At 30.1% G+C, this 21795-nt stretch overlaps 1 protein-coding gene and 1 long non-coding RNA gene across 2 annotated transcripts in view; one reads left to right on the top strand and one right to left on the bottom strand.

Moving 5' to 3' along the window:
* LOC125843977 (uncharacterized) overlaps positions 1-21795 on the top strand; it is a 621631-nt gene that overhangs the window by 118567 nt on the left and 481269 nt on the right. The window lies entirely within an intron of this gene.
* On the bottom strand, positions 19607-21058 carry LOC125843985 (uncharacterized). Its single transcript, XR_007444099.1, has 3 exons — positions 20978-21058; positions 20293-20331; positions 19607-19949 (listed from the first exon to the last, which is right to left on the bottom strand). It is a non-coding gene; the product is annotated as an uncharacterized LOC125843985 (long non-coding RNA).

Below are 21795 nucleotides of genomic sequence, written 5' to 3'. Positions count from 1 at the left end.
CAAGCAAAGTCCTTCAATATTGTGAAATTATTTATTTCAAGCTGAGCAAGAACAAGAACATCACTATTGAAAGGTTGATAAGCTTGATCAAATGTAACCAATTAAGAAAGGAGCAAAAGTTGAAGTGTGTTTTAGTTTGGTCTGTGCAATACTCGGTGTTGCTTACAAGAAATTCGTCGAAGAAAGTGGATTCAAACCAAATCAAAATAGTGGTTGGTTTAAATTTCTTCGAGAATTATCCATTAGGAAAAAAGTCGTTTGAGCTAGCATAGAGCTATTTGAAGAAGAAGATTGATTTGAACGAATAAAAAAAATTAATAAGAAGAATAATGTCTTGTTTATACGAACTTTTCTGGTACATATTATCTATCATCTTATCGATTTATTATAAACTCTTATATGTTAATGCAGTAATACATGGACTCTATAAATTTATTTATTCTTCTATTGATTGCAGGGTTGGATATGTGAGACTTTTCCTCATCTTGAAAAGTATGTCGAAAAGTGTTTAGATTCTCCTTTTCACATTCCTCATTTACTTAGACGGACGGAGAGACAACAAAACGGAAGATACATAACATAAGGCAATACATTCCTCGTTTACTTAGATGGAGAAATTAACTTTTCTACATTGGATGTTTGAGATGCTTGAGACATTGTAGTTATTTAAAATTGAATAAAAAAATGAAGTCAATAAAATGAGGGAGTTAAAACAAAGATTACTTTATATATATATAAAAAAAGAATGTCGGAAAGCTTTTAGGTTCTTCTTTGCGCATTCCTCATCAATAAATATAATCAATTATTTCTCATGTGACTGGTAAATGATAGATCGTATAGATTGACACTCCATCATTGTAAGGTATATGCGGGTTGGTGCAATGGTAAAAAAAATATTAGTATATAACAAAAAGTAAATAACTACATAAATTAGATTATATTGAGGATCATCAACCAAATTCACTATAAATTCTAAACTGAACACTTTATCCATAATATATTGTATATAACTCTTACTAGCATGTTATCACAAAAGGAAATAATTAATTAATTAAAAAAATATTGAAATTTTACACAACTAAATGAGCTTAAACAAATCATATGATCATATAAGAGTCCACATAAATTGGGAACGACGATCAGAGATGTGTAAGGGATGGACAGTGGTTATACAATTAACATCTTTAAAATAATGTTTACTAAAGTACAAGTATGTTTTGTGAGGATTTCATTGAGAAAATAGTCTAAAACCCCTCCAACCTATACTCGAAATCTCAACTACACACTTATACTTCAGAGGGGACCTATTACCCCCTTGAACTATTTTTAAATGGAATAAATAACACCCTAAAATTGAACACCCACATTCATAACTTGTGGTGGTGGACACGCACAACCAGTTTTTTTTTGTAATATTCTTAGTTCCTTCTTTCATCTTTATTCGATTTTATTTTGTTTTTCTTTTAAAACTTGTAAATGATATACATACACAAATTGATCCATCAAATTTTAGATTGCTATAATACTTGCCTCAAAATCATTCAATTGTTTTCTTGGCTTTATTAATTTCTGAAAATTTGAAGAAAAGACTTATTGTTCTCCATCGTGTTCATCGGATTTGTGCGAATCTGTGAGTGCGATTAAGTTTGGTGTATGAAATCTACACATTACTTGTTAATTTATTTTGAATTTGGTGTGAAGATTTGAGCCAAAAACTAGAAAACTCTATTGACGTACAAAGCTGTCAAAATCAAAAAAGAAATGTGGGTTTCTAGGTTTGAATCTAAATCTGAAAATCTTTATTTGCAATTACTAATTTGTAAAGACTAAATTGAATCCTTTATGAGAATTCCATTGTTGAGTTCTTGAGTTTGAAAACATCTAAATCAATTGATTTGAACTAAAAAAATTGACGAATGAAGGGCGAAATACAAATCCATGGACAACCATTATTAAAGAGCTTCGAAGCTCAAGTATGAATTTTTGAATTTGTTGGCGAATTCATCTTTTCCCGTGATTATTTCCTTGTCATTGCCGGCTCGTTCGATGAGTTTCTCTAACAAATGTAAAATTTATCATCCATCAAAGATGGAATTGGGAGTGCTGATTCTTCTTCTCCAAAGTGAAAGGAAAATATCCTCCATTAAAACGGTGTGATTTTGCTTATAAAAATAAATAAACAATATATAATATTATTTAATTGTAACAAAAATATAATAAAAATATCTTTTTTATTTGCTTTTTGCTTCTCACTCTCTCAAAGAGAGTGAATGCACTCTCTGTGTCAACTCAGCATTTAAGGAGTCATTTATTTCATAATTTAAAATAGTCCAGAGGGGTGATAGGACACCCGTGAAGTTGGAGTGTGTAGTTGGGATTTCGGGTATAAGTTGGAGGGGTTTTAGACCATTTTCTTGACTTCATTTGTTCAACCACAACTCATCCTCATACATCTTTGATTGTTATCTTCAATTTATGTGAACTCTTATATAATTATATGACTTGTTTAAACTCACTTAATTGTATAAATTTCAATAATTTATTTTTTTATTCATTAATTATTCTCTTTTTAAAATTCTACTAGTTATAGTCTATACATATGTATCCTAATCTAGTAAGTTTATAATGGACGAAGGTCTTAGGATAGACTTGACTATAAGAAGTTGAGTACGAAAATCTAGCATATACTAAGACCTTCATCCATAATAAACTTACTAGATTATGGTACACATGTATAGACTGTAACTAGTAGAATTTTAAAAAAGAGAATGGTTAATTAATAAAAAAATAAATTATTAAATTTTACACAACTAAATGAGTTTAAACAAGTCATATGATCATATAAGAGTCTGCATAAATTACGCATAGTAATCAGAGATTTATGAGAATGAATTGTGGTTGAAAAAATGAAATCCTCATAACATACTTGTGTTTGATCAACATTATTGTGAGAATGTTGATTGTCTAACCACTACTCATCCTTACACACCTCTAATCATCGTCCCCAATGTATGTGAACTCTTATATGATCTTATGACTTGTTTAAGCTTATTTAGTTGTGTAAATTTCAATAATTTATTTTTAATTAATTAATTATTTTCTTTTTTGATAATAATAATCTCAGTCAATCGTAGACCTCGTAGATCATTTAATTTGTTTAGTATAAATTCATCTAATCATATAGAAATTTTGAATACATTATATAGTAAGTAATACATAAATCAAATAGACAATATGCATAATATATGCTATATTTTAGTCTATTAATTATAGAAAGGGAATAAAGTCGAAAAAACTAACATGCCACTAATTATACCAAACTGCAGAGTCTCAAATTACATACATTACCTTGAGTTACAAAAATAAAGTGGGACAAGTCTATCTAGAATTTATTGTTATTACATATGGTTCTCTTGTGTCCGGAACTATTACACAGTGAATACTTATTCCTTCTCTTGATCTTGAAAGTCTCACCGACATCCTTAACACATTTTCTTTTATTTCTTTCGAACTTGGTATCGATAAAGGTGAAAGAATATTCACATCTAGTAATTCATGTAGCATACACTATTTGAACTCAACAAGAATAACATTATTAGTTAATTTTGAGTACGCAATAAAGTAGACGTCGACTTTATGCATAGGTGAATAGTACTTGTAGATGCTCAAACTATAATGGAATTCTTTGAGAATAAACTCTCTGAATTTCTTTAGTGTTTGGACCATTTCCGTTTCGATACAAATTTCACATAATGCAACGTAATGACTTTGATTGAGATTTCTTTATGGTTGTGTGTGGCATGTTCGACACTGCAGGTGTGATTACCAACATATTTATAGATGAAAATATGATCGAGCATTCATACTTCCCCACCCGCAGCATCCAGGCACAATCAGGGGATACATATGTGACACCCCAGAAAATTTTTGAACTAAGACTCGAACCCTTATTTTTAGTGAGTGATATTTTTGCAAGGAATTTAAAATTTCTTGAGTGTTAAGGTCGCTAGACGTAGCACCTTGAGTTCCAAAAAGAATCGAATTGAAAATAGCAAAATCTGAAATTTTGCAAGTTAAGCTAAGTATGAGTTTTGGGTCGACTTCAAACGACCATAACTCCTAGATCAGGATGATTTAGGTGTGCTACCAGATACCTTAGGAAAGTTATTCGAATTATCTTTCCAACGCCACCGAGTTTGCTCAAACCCGAGCTCTGAGTAAAAAGTTATGACGGATTTACCAACGTCGCGCAAACCTGGCAGCAGCTTCGCGATAGCTCCGCGACGCGGAGCCAACACGAACCTCACTGCCTGGTGAAAGATATTTCCGACTCCTAGCTCGTTTTAATTATTTCTTTAGGGATATTTTAGTCCTAAAAAAATCCTTAGGAGGTCATCTAAATTTCCCTAAACGTGTAGAAAACCAGTTTTCTTAAATCTAAACCCTCTCATTCACTCCAAAGATTCTACGCTCAAGAAATTCAAGAAAAAAAACTAAGGCTAGGGTTCTTCTTCAAAGGTTTTCCTTCAAGTTGCTTCAAGAGGATAATTTTTCCAGGTATGTAAGCTTCGATAGTGTTGGGTTTGTTCACCCACACGCCAATCATGTTAATTTCAGCTTTAAATTCGTTCTAAAAGTTGAAGCTTTGATGTTCTTGTTATCTATTCATGAATTTGCTTTCGTTCTTCAATTGGGCTGAGATTTAGGAGTTCTTGAGGTTAATATGTCGATTTATAGAGAGGTTAGAGTTACATTCTAGTGTATATGTGTTGGGTATCTAAATCTAAAGAGAGATTGAGAAAAAGAATCGAATTTAGGCGAATTGGGGTTAGAAACCGAAGAAGAAATTTCGTCGAACAAAATTTGAATGTGGTCACGCGTCGTGCGCCTAGTTCCCAGATTCGAAATTTCAGCTTCGCGTCGCGAAGCTGACACGAGGTGTTCTGCCTCAAAAGACGTTTTCGAAACCAAATTTTAAAAGCCTCTCCGCGTCGCGAACCTACTCTCAAATATTGGTTTTCAGTCTTTTCTCATGTTTAGCTATCTAAAATCATTCCCAAACATCATGAGACCTTCCTATCACAAATCACAACCTTGAATTCATAAATCACATTCAAGGTAGAGTTGAGAGTCAAGTCTTGAGAGTTCTTTCAAATATTTTTCAGAAAATCCCTTTTTTTGTCTTTTTGAGGAGTTTTCTACAAATTCTAACAACTTGTTTCAAGACTCGAGTAAGTGAGTATGAGAGTGAGAATAATGTATTCATGAGTCTACCTTGTTATCGTGAGATCTTTCTTATCATGAACTATAACTCTTGAATTCATAATTCACATTCAAGAGAGTAAGAGTAGAGTTCAAGAAAGCCTTTAAGTTCAAGAAAGCCTTTAAGTTCAATTGTGAATCCTTTGAGATCAACTATCGATTTGAACTAAGTTTTGAGGAAGTAAGTCAGAGAATAAGAAGAGTCATATACATGAGTTCCATATAGTTATGTACACTATCGAGTCGAGTTGTTTTATGCCCATAATTTCGCATGAACTTCGTAAGTTGAGCATCTTTCAGAGAAGTGGTATCTTCAAGTTCTAAGCCTTTAAGTGTTGAGTTCCTAATCCCTTTTGAGAAGCATCTTTGAGTACTTGAGTTGAATATTTCATGCTCATAATTCCGCATGAACACTATAAGTCGAAAAATCTTGAGATGAGTAGTATCATTGAAGTTCTTGAGTTTCAAGTATTGAGTTCTATCTATGGTTATCGAAAACCTTGCATTGAGTCGTTCATGTCTATCATTCGGCATGAACCATATTTTAAGAAGTCTTTTACAAATGTTTAAACTTTGTTTTAAGAATTAAGCTTTGAAGTTGCGTAAAGAGTAAGAGTAAAGTTCATTTTCTTTAAAATGATATATGGGAACTAAGTATTCCCAAGAGTAAATGTTTTCACATTTAAGATGAGAGGAAACTGAGATTTCCAAAAGAGTTTTGAGCAAGAAAAGGGAACATCGATTCCAAGAGAGCTTTTAAGCTACGTTTGAGTAATTATCTCAAATCAGAGAAGAAGTTATTTTAAAAATATATGAGCTGAGTATATTTTTGGAGTATTATTGAGCACCGATGTGGGGATGCGAGTTTCATATTAACTCAAGTCTCCATGAAAACCATGTAGCCATCATGGGTAGAAAAGGGTCATACTTTTTAGATGAATCCTTTTCACATAGACTAGTGGATCCATTTAGTAGTTCAAGTCCTATACCTTTGGTCGGGTATAGGATGCTCTGGTAGCGTGAGGTAAATCGTTGTATCATCACTATAGCTCTTAAGTGATGGTTGTCGGTTAGAGAAACTCTCACATCAGTAATTGCATGGTTCCTCAAGGGGTTATACTTAGTGTGAATGAGGGTATGGGACTTCATTCATGCATTGCACAAGTAGACTTTGATAGGGAGCATGGTATGTCTTTTATGATATTATGATTATGAGTTGACATCATGTTTCAAACAGTTTTCCTTTTTCTTTATATTGCACTTGTTTTAAACTGTTTTATAATGAAATGAGTTCAGTTAAGTATCCAGAATTGAGCACCCAGAGTCGAATATCATATCTTTGAGTTGAGTATCTAATCTTTGAGTTGAGTATCTAATCTCTGAGTTGAGTATCTTATCCTTGTGTACTTCTGAGTTGAGTAAGTTTGAGTAGTTTGAGTATTCCTTGAGTTGAGTAAGTTGAGAAGAGATAAATATGTTTCTTTTTATCAAGTTTCCAGCTTATGTTTATGTTTTAGAATTCCCCTTACATGCTCGTACATTTCATGTACTGAGTCATTTGGCCTGCATCTTCTCATGATGCAGACACAAGTATTCAGGATCATCAATAGGAGATTTGTTGATATATCCGAGAGTTCGAGTTAGCTATAGTGAGCCTCCTTGTGTTTGGAGGATTTCATTTACTTTTCAGTTTAGTCAGGATGTCGTGGGTCTTGTCCCGACTTTCATCTTTATCAGTTAGAGGCTTCATAGATAGTCGGTATAGTTGAGAAGTTTGTATTATTCATTTACTTTATTAAATGTTTTAAAGACTTAAGTTGCCTATTTTATGGCGAGTTGAATATATTATTTTATTCAAAGTTATCTATTCAGTATTGTTCAGATTTTCTTAGAGTTGAGTTTATTGAATTTTATTCAGTTTTAAGTTTTTGCATGCTTAAGTTAGTCTTCCGCTTGTAGTCAGTCAGGATGAGGGTTCGCTTGGGAACCAACAATAGTTCTTGAGTACCAGTCACGTCCAGGGTGTAGACTCGGATCGTGACAACATATTTCACCTTAAACCATTTACTACAATTCTTCAACGTAGCATAATCAAAAGAATTCCTCGTCAACGCTTGGTCTGCCAATATTTTTAACTCATTACTGCTGTTAAATGTTTGTTCTATTTGAAAATTAGTTTCAGGTTGTATTTTTTCCCTTTCATTCATTAGATAGCTAATCATAAATTTTTTTTGGATCGCAATCTAATTTCTCGCATCTCAATTACGATTCGAACCATGTCATGTATGAACCATTCCGATAAAATGTGATGGCCACTGTCCCATGATTCTCAAATCCAACATTTAGGAGTCTCCTCCCCACACATACCCATATAATAACCATTAATAACAATTACTGCAACTACTGTCATTATAGATCTCAATGATCAATACTAAATTACGGTGTCAGTCTATAACTGGGCGAGGATTGGTAAGAAAACCTTCAAATAAAAACGTCAATAAATGAAATTGAATGTAATAGATACTCTTCTAGCTCTGAAATGAAGAAATGTATCAGTAGGGCTTTTAAACTATGAATTTTATCTGCTAATGAGGTATTTATTGAGTAATATTTGCAAGCATTTCAAGCTAGTAAAAATGGTGGAAAAATATCTATTACATTTTTTTTTAAAATATGGAATAACAATGGAGGCAATGAGCAAGAATGGAGATTTACAGTTGTGAGGAGGAAGATTTTGCCAGAAAAATCGTCGGAATCGGAAAGAGTAGGTGAAAATGGCTGAAAAATGGAAGCTTATTTTGGGCTTGAATAATTTATTTATTTTTTATTTATTTTTTAAAAATCTAAAATTAAATGGCAGGAAAAATTAAAAAATTATTGAAAGAGGTGTGGGGACTAAAGTGTAATATTAAAAACTTTGGAGTTGGTCTTGTATGTTTTGAAAGAATAATTGATGATGTCATTATTAGTGTCTATATAGCTAATTTTTCAAGACTTGTGCCTAAATGTTGGGAAAATGCATAAGTACCCCCAGCCTATGCCCAAAATCTCTGAGACACACCTAACCTTTACTAAGGTCCTATTACCGTCCGAACTTATTTTATATATAATTTTCTACCCCTTTTCGGCCTACGTGACACTATCTTGTGGGCCCAGCGCATGTTGACAATTTTTTCAAGGATAGTGCCACGTAGGCCGAAAAGGGATAGAAAATTAATTAAAAAATAAGTTCGAGGGTAATAGAACCTTAGTAAAGATTAGATGTGTCTCAGGGATTTTGGGCATAGGTTGAGGGTACTTATGCATTTTCCCCTAAATGTTCAATTAAGTTTTGAACGTGGCTATTTTGCAACCACAAGCGAATACAAATGATCATGGCACAATATCAAGGGCTAATCAACACAACAAATCAGTCATTCACGTATAACATTTATCATNGTTGATGTATTTTTAGCCGTCATGGGTCCTGAACATTCAGAAAATCTTGATTTGGGAGTAATATATGTTGGACAAATGTGTATTTCTTGGGAATCTACCCCGAACTTATTTTATATATAATTTTCTACCTCTTTTCGGTCTACGTGACACTATCTTATGGGCTCAGCGCGTGTTGACAATTTTTTCAAGGATAGTGCCACGTAGGTCGAAAAGGGTTAGAAAATTAATTAAAAAATAAATTCGAGGGTAATAGGACCTTAGTAAAGATTAAATGTGTCTCAGGGATTTTGGGCATAGGCTAGGGGTACTTATGCATTTTCCCCTAAATGTTCAAATAAGTTTTGAACGTGGCTATTTTGCAACCACAAGCGAATACAAATGATCATGGCACAATATCAAGGGCTAATCAACACATCAAATCAGTCATTCACGTATAACATTTATCATAATTTAAATAAAGACTTTCCAATACATCACAATTCCAACAAGATTCTTCTTTTTAACCCCATAATCATTACAGATTTATTCTCATCATTTAACAATACACGAAAGTGTTTAGAACCCTTCACCAATTTCCGTTACTCCCAATCAAACAAACACATACAAGGTTCAATAATGCGTAACAATGCATGGGTTAAGAAATCTACTTGCATCAATTTATCAAATAATTATCTTGGAACTTGAGTTTTTCCTCTTCGTTGGATCTCCAAATCTACCCCGAATTTGATGTTTAAAAAAATCTCAACTTTGCAACTTAAAAGCCTGAATCTCCATGCGTGCGACTTGAGGCCCGCGAATGCGGAAGTCAACCCTCGCTATCCACCTTGAACGTAGAGAGGACACCGCGAACGCGGCAGTCAACTTACCCACTACTCCGTGAACGCGGTAAGCCTTCCGCAAACGCAGAGGTCAGACCACTCGACCCTCCGCAAACATGTGTCTGGATTATCACCAGACACATGTTCAGCAATCACAAAGTATCCAAATTTCGCCGAATAGACCCTCGGTATTCATTCGAAATCCTAGAAAGTCGCAATAAAATAACTTAAGGATCAAAAATATCAAACTGTCCTCGGAACCTCCAAAAAATCAACCAAGGTCTTATCTAAGCCTAAAACCATCCCCTGAATCTAATGAAATCGTCGTGAATCCAATCCGAGCGTCCAAACTCCAGATGCTAATCAAAGTTAACTTGAGGACTAAAATCGCTTAAACTTCCAACTTATGACTTCAAATCCACAAAACACCTCCGAAACATAAAGAGACAATACTCCAAAACCAAATTCCGCATTCTGGAGCCGATGGAACTCAGAATTCCATTTCGAGACTCGAAAATCCCATACTTTTAAGGACTTTAACTCAAGCAAAATTCAAAACTTCCAAAAATCACGACTTTTTAATCAAATTTCAAAGCCAACTTCACAAACTGATCGAAAATGACTTTGGACAGCTATCGAAAGGGTAAAACGATAATTTTATGAAAATTTCCAAAAATGACCTTCTGAGTCAGTACACTTTTCTCGTAAAGATCGATGACCTTGTATATTAATTTGTAATTTTGATACATTTTAGTTGATGTGCCATGCATATATATGTTCTGGCCGATTAAGAATAAGAATCATAGATGTACAAATGTATATTTATATTTGACTAGCATGGAGCCACTAAGCTTTAATAACTTTTATTAAAAATTACTAATTAATTATTTTTTATTATCATTGTAGGTGATGAAATTGAAGAAGGGAATGAAAGCGATGAAGACCTGACCCAGGAGATTGGATCCATGTTGTTAAGAAACTTGATCAAGTTCCAAAGATCTTTTATTTTTTAACATTGAAAACTTATGTGTTAGCACTTTTTGATTGATCAAAAAATATTTGTATATTTTGCATTTATGACATTACCTAATTTTGGTAATGAATAGTTTCTGCTTTAGAAAATCATTACAACAACATCATAATAATAACGATCACAATCACCCTAACGATATTTTGAATTAATCATATAATAATTGTAGCAATAGATATGGAGTACGTAATAGTCGCAATAGTTGAAAAGAAAGGGTAAGTTCCTAATGATATTTTGAATTAATCATAATCAACATTTGCATATTTTAACAAGATTTTGACATGGTTGACAACCACATAATTTTGTTCCAAACGACTGGAACGTTCTTCCCATAACGATGACTTGATATAGCTCATTTTATTTGATGACCAGTATTATTTGAGCTACGTACATCAAGTTAATTAATTATTGTTTTCGATTTCATTAAGCATCAAATAATGAGGGAAGATCAAAAATCAAATAAACTTAATGAATCATGACTTGAGACCTAAATAATCTCATAAGCATTTTTAAAAAGGAAATTTTCAAAAATGTAAGTCCGAACATAAAGTATTATACCACAAATATAAAATTATACTATAATATTATAACAAAAATGTGCAATGTGCAAGTATTGCATTAGATGACACTATCTTTTATCGAGAATCATACTGACCTTGATCTTATTACAACCAACTCTTATCTCGGGCTTATTCAATTCTATGTAAGTATTGAAACACTTCGAATATTTTGAAAAATATTGCTAATATTATGGAAAAGGACCTAAATTACCTTTGTACTATTGAAATTGATACAAAAATACCTTATATTAGGTTTTTGCCCGCAAATTTCCATTCAGTAATAAAATGACAAATCTTGCTCCCAATCCTAACTGAACAAATTTAATTTTACAATTATGTATATATAACAAAAATCAAATTGAACGATATATATCCTACAAACATCCATTTACCAAAAGAAAAAAAAACAAAGATTTAAATCAGCAAAATAGAAGGGAAAAGGAAAATCACTGAGAAAGTTCATTTTCAAATCTTGATCTGAAGATTCACTTTGCATTTTGAATGGGAGGTAATAGAGTTTTGTACTAGGGAACAATGTTATAAAACCATTACATTTAACTCAAATTTCAACTTTCTTTAAGATTTAAACCATCTAGGAATCCAACATAAAAATCAACCTATGTCCAATATCTTCAGTGCTTGGTGGGAAACAAAACCAGAAAATGCCATTCACAGGACTATCTTGAAGATTACAACCAAGGGATTTGATCGTGAAAAATTGTGAGAATCTTGCATTTGTATACCATTATCGATTATTTGTTGGGAGATTTGGAAGCAATGGTGCGCTTGCAAATATGGAGGCAAAAAATACCTCCAAACAAACAAAATGTGCTATCAAACCGTTCATATTATAAAACTAGTTTCTGGACACGTGTTCCATACAAGTAGTTCATACAAAATAAATCATATCAAAAATACATTGTAATGAATAATAGAATAAAGTGAAAAAGTACAAGCTAAAATATATTCAAATGACTTCTTCGTTGAACAATATTAGATAATTAAATATTATTTGAAAATACAAAATTAAACAACTAAATTTATCTAGATAGGTAAAATGTATAATGAATTATATTCTGAGCAACATTTAATGTATTGATATATTACATGATACTCTTTCATAAGTGATGTTCTTGATGTGTATTCCATTTGTTGTTTTGATTACCGATTTCAACGGTTAGAGTAGTTTCATTCATCCACTTTAATTATATAATTAGGAAAACATTAATAAACATATATCACCAAAATATTATATATGAATACCTATTCTATTTCATTTATCCACTCCTTTTTTACCAACTTCAGCAAATTTAAGGTATCAAAAATTAAAGTTTCAAACAACTTCAAGCTAAGCAAAGACTCAAAGCTAATAGTAAAGGTATGACATATAAGAGGACCAAATGTCAATCTCTAACACTTTTATGTCAATACATCAGTTTGATTTTAACTCATAAACATGAATATAAGAAACATTGATAATTTATAAAACTTAAAACTCATAAAATATTATATATATAAACAAGAAAAATACTCCCTCCGTCCCATTTTATGTGATGTAGTTTGACTTGGCACGGAGTTTAAGAAAGAAAGGAAGACTTTTAAAACTTGAGGTCCAAAATAAATAATAGAAATTTGTGTGGCTGTAAATCATTTCATTAAGGGTAAAATAGACATTTTATAATTAAATTGTTACTAAATATAGAAATGTGTCTTTCTTTTTGGGACTAACTAAAAAGGAAAGTAAGTCACATAAATTGGGACAAAGGGAGTATATTTTTATGAACACGTTCACAGAAAATAACAAAGCTAAAAAATGAACTTACTCTTTAAAATCTCTCCTCTACTGCTTCCCCTAATGGAGAGAGTTGTACATATTCTTGATTTGTGAATTCATTTATACAAGTTGATCATTGAGCATAATTTAATGGAATAGATAAGATCATTCATTATCAATTAAGTTAGGTAACTAAAGAAAATCAAAAGTTTTATTGTTGGAGACGAAAAGACTTAAAGTATGATACAATGTTCTTTCCAACTTCCAAACAGCAACTACGTACAACCATTGTTATGAGATTTATACATTGCAAGTACAAAAAAACTAAGAAAAAAAATGAACAAAAATTACACAAGAAAATGTTTTGTTGAGAAAACATCGTATTCTAAATTACTACTCCCTCTGTCCCATTTTATGTGGCACTATTTCCTTTTTGGTCAGTCCCAAAAAGAATGTCACATTTCCTTATATGGTAAGTTTATAAAAGTACAATTCCTCTTTTATCCTTGTTGGTCCCACTTAATCTTAAAATAATACTCCAATACATTTATGAGGAGAGAGAAAAAAAAGTCTACTTTTTAAAGGGCAATTTGGTAAACATTTCAAAGTCTTCATTTATTTCTTAAACTCTGTGCCCGATCAAATGTTACCACATAAAATGGGACTGAGGGAGTACATATTAAGATAATATGCTATAATATGTATTGATAGATGAACAACTATAACATGTAGAAGCTTCAATCAAACTAATAAATGTTGGAATGTGAAAAGGTTGTATTCTAATTAATATTAAGGAAATTTGCTACTATATAATAATTATTGGCAGATGAACCATCTATTGCTTATCCGGTTCAATGCATATGATTATTAGTAAGTTTTATATTTTAAAATTATAGTTGCTCCATTTTTAATGTTATCTTTATATAATTAAAATATTATTATTTATTAAGATATTTGATTAAATTTATATTTAGTGTAGGGATAAAATGGTAATTCAACTTTTCATTTTGGAGCTTCCCACTTATAATAATATATATGATGATATATGATATGATGATATATGATGATATGATATGATCTAATCTATTTTGGCTAATTTTTTTCATAACTTCTGTGGAAGTAATCACTGGCCATCAATCTTCCTAGAAGTGGAGAGGCTCAGACCAGTTCAGATTCTGAAGCAAGTAACATGGAGTTATCCTCAAAACGGCATAATAAAAACACTCTAAAAATCAACACTGATGGTAGCTATGTACATGAGACTGGAAGGGCAGGCATTGGGGTAATCATAAGGAATAGTTATGGAAACCTGATCATGACATTCTCTTTTCCTATTGAGTGCAAAAATAGTAACATGGTTGAGGCCATGGCAGTTGAGTTTGGTGTAATATGGTGTGATCGACATGGGTACACTAATTATATTCTAGAACTTGACTCCATGAATATAGTCAATATGCTCGCCAACGATATAGTTACAAATATGAAGCTGAAACAAGTCATTGACTCCATCAACGTCATAAAAAAAAAAGGTGCAAATGCAAATTAAACATTGTTTCAGGGAGGGAAACCAAGTTGCAGATTGTTTAGCAAAATTGGCTTCTCTCCATTCCAATCTCCTTAGACAAGCTAAATGTCTCTTTCTACTGGACAAATGACAATTGCCTAGTATTCGAAGCAAATATGATAGAGCAAATTTCTTTGTAAGCTGGTTATTTTCTTCTTCATAAATTTTCGGAAGGCTCTATAGTAGATTTTGTAAGCCTTCTAGTTTTGTGTGACTGATCAGTGTTGTATTGAAGCAGGTTTAACCCCCTCTACTCCTTTTTTACTAATACAACAAACCCTATCCGGGTAATTGATTAAAAAAAAATTGTATCAAAGTTTAAATCCAATAGTAAAGTGTTCTTCTTTAATTTAAATTTCAAACTAGAAGTTGTTGAATCATCGAGAATTCTCTAAACTTGAAGAGGTTATTGTATTTTTCTCATTTTAGATAACTGAGATTTTATTCCCGGCAAATAGGGATAAAGAGGTGTATCCATGTTTGGGTTAAAGTTAATTTACTTTACTATATTGTTTCTTATAATAAAGGCATTACAAGACAATGGACATTAACAAATAATATTATTGAATTCAATACGCTATTATCACACTGTAATTTTTTTTTTTGATAATATAAGATCAATGTGATATAAGAGTTTGAACGATTTGAGGAATTGTTTGGTATTGGTTGTATGTTTTTTGGTAAATGGACTACCATATTGGGGGTAAATTTGGTAAGTAAAATTCTTGGGTGATAGACCACTTTATTATGCACTTCGTTCCATTTCTTTGATATGAACTATGTGTATCGTATAATACATAGTACTTACAAACAAATATCAAAAGATCAATCATAGTTAGTTTGATTTCCCCCAACCACTAAGCGCATGAATATTTTGTTTTGTTGTCGTACACTAGGAAGAGGAAAGTATAACCAGAATAAAAAACTAAAAAGGCAACTAGTAAAAGCAAAGATAGTATGCGTGTGAAAATAAGGATATCATACTTAACCTAGCTATATTATTTAATACTATTACTATTATTATTTATATTATAGAATATAATTCAAAATTATTGAGATATTAGTCATATGTTCCAAATATATTACATTAGATGCTATTACAAAAAATATTATACGCTAGTATGAAGATATGAATAGTTTAATCAAAGTTATATAATATCTCTGATCTAAAAGAAATAGACAATCATTCTCTCTTTTTTTTAATAAAGATTTTTATTTTATTTTCACAAATTTTAATATTTTTTAGGAAAAAATAAAATCATAAACTGAAACTACTAAATTTGGGCCTCAATTTTCATTTAAAATTGTTTTTAAAATAAATTATGATAGTGAACGTACAAAAGAAATTTTTCTAGCCCTCCACCTGACCCTGTTTGGCATTGCTACTAAAAATGGCTTATTATTATAAGCACTTTTTATAAAATAATTTTTTAGAAAAGTTTCTTTTGAAAAAATAATAATTATTTGTGTTTGGGTAATTCATTTTAAAAGTGTTTTTGATAAACAGATTGTGTTTGACTAATCATTTTTTAAAAGTGCTTTTGAGAGTCAAACGGCAAAAAAAAGACAAGTACCGATGCACTTTTAATATTAAGATTATTTTATATAGAGAAGTTACTTTATATATCTATTGTAAAAGATTTAATTAATTTTTAATTTTTAGTAAATTAAATTGTACATATCCAAATTTCCAATCAACATTATACATAGATAAATAAGAAAAAAAAAGCTAAATATTGATATAATATTGACAATAACTTAAATATAATTTAAAATATGAAGTAAAATAAATTTAAACAACTATTCGTCAAATTAAATCACTACATACAAAATTCACCACAAAATAAATAATTATAAGAGATATATTGGTAAATATGTATATATGGCAAAGATAGTTTGATCTTAAAAAAATAATTTTGCTTCTCCTTCTGCTTCTGCTTTTCTTCTTTTAAGAAGTGGAATTTTTTAGCTTTTTTTCAACAACAGAAAAACTGTTTCTGCTTCCAACTAAAAGCAGTTGTACTGATTGGTCAAACACATTAATTTTTCAAAAAAATGTTTTTTTCTCAAAATAAGTGTTTTTGGTCTCCCAACAGCAATAACAATCAGGCTCGTTTTAATTAGTACTTAAGACTTTTTTTTATTTTAATTTGTTTGTCTTACTTTTAACTTGACACGGAGTTTATGAAAGAAAATAAGACTTTTGAATCTTGTTGTCTTAAATTAAAGATATGTCAAATATATTAAAATGTCTTTAATCGTATGATTCAAACATGTTATGTGGAAAGTTGAAGTTAAAAAGTTACCAAAAAAATAAAAGAGAGATTCATTTTTAAACGAATCAAAAAAATAAGAAAAACAAATTAAAATAGAGAAGTAGATAGAGCTATAAAAGACTGTTTTGAGTTCATTGGATTTTGCATCTAATGTATAATCTTGCACTATATTCTATTCTTTTTAATAGTTTACACTCTAATTTTTTGATTTCCTTGCAAAATAAATGAACTGCATTTTTATGAGCAAAATTTCCAAGAGGGCAAAATAGAAACAACAACACGCTATACTCTTCTATTTGGTGCCGTACATTGAAACTAGGGGTATAAATGGATTAGGTTGATTCAAGTTTTTAAATTATCAAATTAGATTATTTGTGTCAGATTTTTAAAATTTGTAAATCAATTCAATAAAATTTGGATTTTTCAATCTCGATTTTTTTAGATTTTTTTGGTTTTCTTGGGTTTTTTCAGATAAGTCTTCATATAAACATATAATTAACTTGTGCTTCAAATATTTTTTTGTTATAGCAAGATATAACTATTTAAAGTATTTCTTACAAAAACACAAAATATATAATGAGTGATGACAAGAAATATTCAACAAAAAAATCGCATATAACAAATATTGCATATACATAAGTCATAATGAAAATGATCATGATAATTTAAACGTATAAAATTATGCTAAAATAACTCTAATAAGTATTAATTACATGACTAAATATTAAAAAGAAAAATGAAATGGTTACGTATTTAACTTTCCCAACCAATGCAAAACTAAATAATATAGAGCAAACAACATAAAACTCGTTATTATAGGTAGTAATTACTCAATGCATCCATAGTTTCTATAATTACTTATCTTGATTGAGTTGCCTCTAGATACATTGTATCTAAAGAATGTATCTCGCATATTTCCTCTCTCGCTCTCCTTTTGTCCTCTCTTATCCCTCTAGTTTTGTGTATTTGTGTCTCACACTTTAATGTATCTATGTATTCAGTATCAAATATGCATTGTTATATTCAATTTATGTGTATATCAATTTCATTTATTCAATATTAAAAATGCATTAATGTATTTAGTGTATCTGCGCATAGTTACATATTGGTTCTAAGTGGGTACTGATATATCCAGTGTATTTGTGATCCATCTAGTGTATATGTGCATATATATCTATCTAGTATCAATTATGTGATGTATCTAGTATATTTGTGCATAAATGCATACTTAAAACAAGATAAAGACAAAGATATAGACTATTCAGATATATGTATCTATGCATACATACATGTATCTTGTGTAACTATGTGTTGATTACATACTTAGAAAAAAACAAAAACAAAGATATAATTATTCAAATACATGTATCTATTACTCAATTCGATGAGATCGTAGTCTAATTGTTAAGGACTTGTTTCGGAGGCTACTATTGGATATATCGAGGGAGAAAAACTCTTGATTTTGTGATGTAAAGCAACCATTAGGATGATATCACCAAGTGAAAGCTAAAGGTGAGAAAGAGGAAGCGAGAGAGCGAGTGATTATGTAGTTATTTTAAAGTATAGTGAGATTTAGTGGATATAGTAGAGGTGTTTGTTTAATTAAATAGTTTTGCGAAGAATATATATCCAACGTTGTAGTCATTCCTATTATTGAAATGTTTTTTTTTGCTAGTATTAGTATTGATTTGATTTTGATTGTTTTATTTGAATTACTAATTATGAGTTATAAAACTTATTGAACCATTTAAAATTTTAAGTACAAATTTGAAATAATATATTGAAAAATAAAAACTATGAAAAAGTTTTAAAAATATTTGCTCACCCTGTCTCAGTTTATATGACTTACCTTTTTAGTCAATCCCCAAAAGAATGACATATTTCTATATTAAGTAACAATTTAACTTTTAAATGCTCATTTTTTAATGAAATGATTTATAGTCAAACAAATATTTATCACTTATTTTAGATCATAAGTTTCAAGAGTCTTCATTTCTTTCTTAATTTTCGTGTTAAGTCAAACTAATTCATATAAAATAGGACAGAGAGAGCATAAGTTACATTACAATAAATATTTTAATGTAAATACTTTAAAAATTATATACATGTAATATTGAGTTGAGTTGATTCTGTTTGACTTTTTTTTTTATTTAAAACCCAACCAAACTAATTATGATGGAATTTTTTTTCCATAACAAAACCAAAGTAAACTAAATTACTAATCGAACTTTTTTTTCAGTTTGACTCAATTTATCGATTTAGTGCAATTTATCAATTTTCTTTGTACACCCATAATTGAAATTGCAGAGATCTCTAACATAGTATCTAGTACATAAAGGAAAGGAGGGCCAAATTCAACATGGAACCATATGATTTACCTATCTTGGAGTGAAATAGTGACGGATTAATGACGAAGTTCATAGCTAATTTCAGTATTTTTAATAGTGATATGAATATATTAAGAACTTAAACTAGATCATATATGAAATATTCTCTCTATATTCACAAGGTAGGGATAAAACTGCCTACACATCATCCTCTTCAGACATCACTTGCGAAATTACGCTGAATTTGTTGTCGTTAGTAGATTATCTACTTATAGCCATAACAAAACTAATTTGATCTCGAATTTATGAAAGTCACCTTTTTATTAGTGATAATAGAGAACCACTTCAGGCCATCAAGATCCGCAATTTACAAAAGTAACCTTGGAACAACAAATTAACAATTTCACTAGCGACGATACATGATAAAAAATTGTGTATATCATAGCCTCTTCAAATTCTAACGATAGAATTTCACTGATACATTATTGTTATTGTTACAACACCACAATGTAGGTGATGTAACACTTCAAACTCATGGGACACTAGGCATAGTATCTACAAGGTATATTGTTGTTGATTCAAGAACATGCATGATACAATATATAACATAATAACTAGTATAATATAAAACGATACATTATGAAACGACGAAAAATAAATTTTATTAGTAAGATACTACTCTTTTCCCTTTAAACTAACCTAAAAGGGAATTATATTCATCATTCATTTTTTTATATTTCTCAGTCAATTTTCTGAAAGTCTCTTTCTTTTCCTCAGAAATATTCTCCTTTGACAATTGAAGCTTCATTTCTTCTCTCTTTTTCTTAAGCTCTTTTATGGCTGCCATTTTCTCATCATGTTCCTTTTGAAGTTTTGCAAGATCTGACTTCTTTTTCTTACCTGATTTAATATGTAATGTATCGATATTGTATAAATAGTCATATCATGTATTGATATTGTATAAATAGTGTATAATCCTATATATAACATATAACTATGTATTAGATACATTTCAATAGGTTAAGTCACTACAACAAAAATGAGTAGCTTTTAGCGGCAATAAATGTACATAACAAAGAGTGCTAAAATATTTATCAGTATTAGTTAATTGTCATTTGATCAAATGTCGTTATAAGTTTCAGGGACATTTACAAAGAGTGTTAATTGTCTCTAAAAATATATATTTAGCGGCAAAGTTATTTTCGTCATTTAACAAATTAAATTGAGACCTTGTAGAGCACACCTGAAAATTTGAATGAGCTGTTGCCTTCCTCCATAATTTCTGTAAAAATTAAAATCATGTCGATATTTAGAAAATTTGTTTTTGTTTTTCTTAAATCAATTATCTTAAGGAAAAATAAAAGAGAACAAAAAATATGTCTTTTAATTGCTGATAAGTTTGCATTCAATTCACTTGCCAATTAAACAAGTTTACTAATTTTCCTAAACAAAGTTCCATTTTATTTTATTTTTTTGTATTGGTTTATAGGATAATCTTTTGAGTAATTTTATCTTCATTTTACTGAGGATGAAGTTTTTTTTAAAAAAAAAAAGGGCTTTCGACTTTTCTAATTTCTTAACTTTGAAAGAAAAAATAAGCGCATGTGGGAGATCTTAGTAGCTCAATTGGTTCATGATTAATCACTTAAACTTTTATTTTGTTCTGAAGATTCGATGCATCATCTCAAGAAATTACGAACTAAAAAAATCAAAGAAATTATAAAATATAATGAAGTTAATCAAATTAAGGGTGTGTTTTGCACAAAGGAGAAAAAAAATCCAGAAAGTTTTTTAGAAAAAAAAATGTGACACAAATTATGAGAAAAACTTTTTTGATGTTTGGTTGACAAAAAAATGTTTTCTCGTACCAAACGCTCCCTTAAATATTCATATCATGCAAATATTATATATAGTAAGTAATAAGTTACCTTAATTTGGTGTCAAACCTTTACAGCCACCTTGTGTTCTGCACTACTATCAACTATGAGAAACCTTTTATAAGCAACAAATTTGTCAGAAAAATGAGTTGAAAGTTTATTGAAAATAATTTATTTAATAGGAATAAATTTTGTGTAACCCTATGTTCTCAGCGGTTATTTATAAAATTATACAGAACATATTATTGTTGTTGTTGACAATTATGCGCATGTGCAGATTAATTAAAAATAAATAAGTAAAATAAAAAAGATATTTCATGTGTGATTGTCTTGTTAACGCTTTTTTATAGTCAATTACAACGCCTCAACTTCAAATATGTAGGGTCAGTTATATAAATCTTCATGATCACATATATTTTTGAGAAAATACGATAAATAGCAAAGAGATTAAACTTAATAAGCCTCCTTAGCTACAATTCGGCTAATCATGCTCCATAGCTATAGTTTTATTTGCTATGGGTATTTCTGTTTGTATAATTTGTCTGCCAATATATAAACATGGTAAGTATATACAAATTTTGTATTAATACATTTAGAAAATTTTCAGAACTTATACAAATCAAATGTATCAACAGGATATTATATACAAGCTAGGGTAAGCATATACAAACTCTGGATTTATACCATTAGAAAAATTCTGGACTTATATAATTAGGAACCGAATTATACAAATTCTGAATTTATACAATTAGGAGCCGAATTATACAAATTCTAGACGTGGACCATGTAATAATGTTTATAAGTTAATGGCGAATGATAATTTAACTAAATTGTAGCTATGTTAATTAATTAACTGATTATATTTGTTT

This window comes from Solanum stenotomum, chromosome 11 (genome assembly GCF_019186545.1).
Source record: "Solanum stenotomum isolate F172 chromosome 11, ASM1918654v1, whole genome shotgun sequence".
Lineage (NCBI taxonomy): Eukaryota > Viridiplantae > Streptophyta > Magnoliopsida > Solanales > Solanaceae > Solanum > Solanum stenotomum.
Note: the sequence above shows the minus strand (reverse complement) of the source record. Positions and strands in the feature narration are given on the sequence as shown.